The sequence below is a fragment of the Triticum dicoccoides genome, chromosome 5B (genome assembly GCF_002162155.2).
Source record: "Triticum dicoccoides isolate Atlit2015 ecotype Zavitan chromosome 5B, WEW_v2.0, whole genome shotgun sequence".
Taxonomy (NCBI): Eukaryota; Viridiplantae; Streptophyta; class Magnoliopsida; order Poales; family Poaceae; genus Triticum; species Triticum dicoccoides.
Window position 1 is genome coordinate 360,650,168 of NC_041389.1, and position 6,000 is coordinate 360,656,167.

Genomic DNA, 6,000 nt, shown 5'->3' on the forward strand with positions numbered 1-6,000 from the left:
AGTAGGCGTTCGAGACCCCGCCTGTATGTACGTGGCCGTATTTACTTTCTTGCACCCTGGCTGTACGTACGTGTACATGCTACGTGCGCGCCTCTACTACGAGACGTGCCCTTCCTTACTCGGCCACGGTTTATCGTTGTAGCCTGCAGACAGACCAATCGACCAGTATGTACGTACACTTTCGCGACCAGAATGACAATGCTACGTACGCTTCGACCAGGTGCGTACACTGTCAGGGAGGATAAGGAGGCACTTCCTTGTGTGTGAAGATGTAGCTGGTGGGTCCCAGCAGTCAGGGGAAATGTTTTTTTTGTGAAATGCGGTGGCCCGTCTGGTGAGTCCCTGCTGTCAGGTGGAAGAATCATTATTTTGCACATAATAAGGAGTCACTTGTTGTGGCCGTGGACCCAGCTGCCAGCCTCTCCATGTATAGTACTCTTTCGATGGAAGTCGTTCCTTGACCATATTAACCACACTACGCCGAGAGCACCATGGCGGTGGACGACCGCAAGGCCTAGGAAGGGGACGATGTGGAGCCCGGGAAGACGCACCAGTGGATGCCCACACGGAAAGGAGTACGAGGGTTCACTGGTTCGGCTGCGGTGTGAGACTGCCGTCGCCGCAGAATAACAGGGGGTGTGGGTGAGTAGAGGGAAGGTCTGACCAGCGGTGGGAGTAGTAGGGGGCGGTAAGGCCTCCGCGGCAGCACAACCGGCCACGGGAGGCAGGAGTAGGCGGCACGACCGACGCTGGTTTGGGAAACTGGAGCAAGAATACCAGAGGTTGAAGAAGCACTACGGCCGTTGGATGGATATCGTACGGTCACTGGAGCTATAATCGTTCGTATTGACTAAGTTGACAAAGCCCTCCGTCCCTGTCAACTTAGTAGGCCCACAAGTCAGCCTCCCACTACGGTGGGTCCTAGCTAGCAGGGGGAGTATTCATTTTTTGTGCATAATAAGGAGGCACTTCCTTGCGTGCGAAGATATAGCTGGTGGGTCCGAGCTGACAGCGGTGGGGGGACGTTTTTTTCGCGAAATACAGAGGCCCTTCTGGTGAGTCCCAGCTGTCAGGTGGAGGAATCATTATTTTGCGTATAATAAAGAGGCATTTCCTTGTGTGCGGCCATGGACCCAGCTGTCAGCCTCTCCACGTACAGTTCACTTCCGATGGATGTCGTTCGTTGACCACATTGACCACGCCGCGCCGAGAGCACCAGTGCGGTGGACGACGACGAGGCCTAGGAAGGGAACGACATGGAGCCAGGGAAGACTCGGCAGTAGTTGCTCACGCGGTGGGAGTACGAGGGTTTACTGGTTCGGCTGCCATTGCCGGAACATAACAGGAGGTGTGGGTGAGTAGAGAAATGGCCTGGCCAGCGATGGAGTAGGGTGGGGCGGTGCGGCCTGTGCAACAGCACAGCCGTCCACGGGAAGCGGGAGCAGGCAGTCCCACCGACACTGGTTTGGGCGGCTGGAGCAAGAAGATCAGATATTGAAGAAGCGGCATAGCCGTTGGATTAACATCCAACGGTCACTGCTGCTACAATCGTTTTTGGACTAAGTTGACAAAGCCTTTCGTACACATCAACCTAGTAGACCCACAAGTCAGCCTCCAAATCTGTCTGAAACAGCATACAGCCTGAAATTTCTAGCCATATTCAAATTAATTTTAAAACTAAACATACCTTAATTTAAATCCAATGAAATTTTACCCGCACAAAAACAATGAATTTAAAATATCAAAATCCGAAAGAAAAAAGTATTTTGGTACTAATTGCCTGTTTGCTGTATTTGTTTCATTTTATAGCCCATTTCTTATTACTTATAGCCCATTTTTTGGGCAAGACCGAATGCATCCCTCCTTGACTTGAAAGATTTCCAGCCCAGCAGGGCGTAGAAAAGCAAGTAGGACTACGTTGGTTATTCTGGAAAAGACAAAATAGCTGGGCTAGCCATTTTCAGAAAGGAAAAAAACAAACTGGACTTTTCATGTGGTAAACATATGAAATAAAAGCCCGGGCTAGACGGGCCATAGCTCCAGCACAACCCAGCAGATACCCTTCTTCGTCCCCAAGCGCGCGCTGCTGGGTCCCTACTGTCATCCTCACCATGTACAGTCATCTTCTTATTCCTCTCGGTTGTTGACCATGTTGAAAACACCGGAGGGCGCCGCCGAGGCGAGCGAACCAAGGCGGAGGACGATGGTGAGGCCTCGAAAGGGAACGAACAGGAGCCAAGGAAGATGCTTAGAGTTTTATTGTGCGATGTGGCCATGATGCATGTGTGGCAACACAACCAGCTGTGGGAGGCGGGAGCAGGCGGTCCCACCGGCGCTGGTTTGGCTTTGGCGGCTGGAGGAAGAAGAGACTGAAGAAACACGATGAGGGAGTCCTGGACTAGGGGGTGTACGGATAGTCGGACTATCATCATCGGCCGGACTCCAAGACTATGAAGATACAAGATTGAAGACTTCGTCCCGTGTCCGGATGGGGCTTTCCTTGGCGTGGAAGGCAAGCTTGGCAATACGGATATATAGATCTCCTACCATTGTAACCGACTCTGTGTAACCCTAGCCCTCTCCGGTGTCTATATAAACCGGAGGGTTTTAGTCCGTAGGACGAACAATCATTACAACAATCATACCATAGGCTAGCTTCTAGGGTTTAGCCTCCTTGATCTCGTGGTAGATCCACTCTTGTACTACCCATATCATCAATATCAATCAAGCAGGAGTAGGATTTTACCTCCATCGAGAGGGCCTGAACCTGTGTAAAAACATCGTGTCCCTTGTCTCCTGTTACCATCCGCCTAGACACACAGTTCGGGACCCCCTACCCGAGATCCGCCGGTTTTGACACCGACATTGGTGCTTTCATTGAGAGTTCCTCTGTGCCGTCACGATCAGGAAGGATGCCTCTTCCCGTCTTTAAAGACGGTATCATCGCCAAAGGAGCCCTGGCCGCCGGCCAAACTATCCGGCTAGACAGCCTGTTCGGCCACCGCTTTGACGATGACCTCTCGGGTCATCAAAAGCAATCTTCACGTTAACTCGGAATTCGCCGAGCAGCTGGATCCAATAGAGCTCCTGTCCGTAAACGAGCTCTTGGATCGCATCGCCACCCTGGGAGTCGCTACAGACTACAATCAGATGGGGCTTAAAACCGATCTGAGAGAGATTAACTCTCCCCAGGTTACCCACCACGTTGCTGTGGTAGAAGAACAACGCATCGATTCTTCTTCTACATTGAAAATTAGTTATGTCCGGACTCCCGAACCCTCCATGCCGAATTTCCGTGGAGGGACGGACGTCGATCAAGCACTGAACCTAAAGTCAGACATCGGACCAGACTCGTTGGACAACGTCCAGCAATCCAAGCTTCCAAATTCAGAAACTTTTCGGCCCTTGAGCCTCGAGATGGGTAGGGTTCCGGACTCAATTCCACCCACCCACCCAAACATATGCGTTCTATCTCAAATTCGGCAAGAGCCCGCTGAAACAGTAAATCATTATTGGGCCAGATTCCTCCTGGTTATGGACAGGATAAAAGACTGCCGTGAGGAAAGCGCAATTTCAATTTTCTGCAATAATTGCACGGACAAGGGAATCTTGAACGCCGTAAGTCATCGTGAAATTACACGATTCGCTGACCTGGCATCCATAGTACGCAAGTACTGTGCGATGGAGAGTTTCCGGAAAACCGAAACTAAGTTTTGGGACAATCCGGCTCCGAATACAACCCTAGTCTGAAACAAAAGGGTGCATCATACTCAGGCACCAGGTACAAAAACCAAAAAGCAAAAACCCCATAAAGGGCACGGAACCGTACTAGAGGGGTGGCTCAGCGGACCCTATAAAATTCACAGTACAGAAGGCGCCACTCCAACACATAGCCTTCGAGCATGTTGGATACTGCGGCAGGTAGCCAAAAGTGGCGCAGAGCTTCTAACCCTAGAGAACCACTCTAACGGTACCAGTACGGTGTCAACAGTCTTCGAGACTTCCGCATCAAATAATATGCGGAAACGAACAATCCGCAGCCTTGCCGAAGTCTACCAAGTAGCAACAACAAATCCATGGAGCGACACGGCCATCACCTTTAACGCCAGCGACGAACCTAAATTCCGAACAGCCTGAGCACCAGCCGCGTTGGTCCTCAGTCCAATAGTGGACGGCTTTCGTCTTACCAAGGTACTCATGGATGGCGGCAGCGGATTAAACCTCATCTACAAGGAAACTCTTCAAAAAATGGAAATAGACTGTAGCCGCATTGAGCGAAGCAGCACAATCTTTAGAGGAATAATCCCTAGCCAGGAAGCACGCTGCACAGGAAAAATCACACTTGATGTGGTGTTCGGCTCGCCGGACAATTACAGGTCCGAAGAGGTCACGTTCCAAGTGGCCCCGTTCAGCAGCGGATATCACGCTATATTAGGACAAGAGGCATTTCACAATTTTTCAAGCCATACCCCATTACGGGTACATGAAGCTTAAGATGCCCGGGCCCGGTGGAATAATCACTCTCGTCAGTGATCCGGACACAGCACTCCGTGCCGAAAACAAGACAGCCGCATTAGCCCCGGAGGCACTATCCGAAGCCCTAGTGGCGGAGGAACTCACTGCACTGCGCTCTACGGTGAATAGGGATGATGTGATACTCGATAAGAGATCCAAGTCCACCTCCTTTAAACCAGCGGACGAAATAGTCAAATTCCAGGTCCATCCAACAGACCCAACAAAGACGGCCTCCATCAGGGCACAGTTGAACCCTGATGTAGACGCCGCACTACGAGAATTCCTTCGGGAAAATTGGGACATCTTTGCCTGGCACCCTTCAGATATGCCAGGAATCCCACGCAGATTGGTAGAACACAGCCTAAACACCCTAAAAGGATTCAAGCCAGTCAAACAGGCACTTCGGCGATTTTCCGAACCCAAAAGACATGCAATGGGAGAGGAGCTAGCCAAACTATTGGAAGCCGGATTCATCCGAGACATCAAACATCCGGACTGGCTAGCAAACCTGGTAATGGTACCAAAGAAGGACAAATCCTGGCGCCTATGTGTCGATTTTAAAGACCTCAACAAGGCCTGCCCAAAGGATCCTTTCCCCCTTCCCCGCATCGACCAAATAACCGATGCTACTGCAGGGCACGATTCATTGTGTTTCCTTGACGCATACTCCGGATACCATCAAATCAAGACGGCGGAGGCGGACCAAGCCGCAACGACATTCATCACTCCATACGGACCATTCCGCTTCAACACAATGCCCTTCAGACTCAAAAACGCCGGCACAACATATCAGCGCATGATTCAGACATGTCTGGCTACCCAGATCGGCAAAACAGTAGAGGCATACGTAGACGACGTAGTCGTCAAAACCAAACACGTCAAAACTCTAGTAGACGATTTGAGACTCACATTCGACAACCTCCGAGCATATGACATTAAGCTGAATCCGGAGAAATGCATTTTCGGCGTACCAGCCGGAAAGCTCCTGGGCTTCATTGTATCCGGCAGAGGAATTGAAGCAAACCCAGCCAAGATCCGAGCTCTGTCACAGCTGGATATTCCAAAAGACCTCAAACAAATACAAAAATTGACTGGATGCGTGGCGGCTCTAAGCCGCTTCATCTCCCGTTTGGGAGAAAAGGCATTGCCCCTCTATCGCCTCCTCAGGCGCACCGAACACTTCGAGTGGACGGATGCTTCCACTGCCGGACTCGAAGAAATAAAAGCCATATTGGCAACAAATCCGGTCCTGGCTGCGCCTAACCTGGGCGAACCAATGTTGTTATATATCGCGGCAACACATCAAGTTGTAAGCGCGGTGCTCGTCGTCGAACGAGAAACAGAAGGGCATAAATTCCCTCTTCAAAAACCAGTGTACTACGTATCCACTATCTTAACTCCCTGCAAGTCCCGGTACCCGCATTATCAAGAGATAGTGTACGCAGTGTTCATGGCATCCCGGAAGCTCCGACACTACTTTCAAGA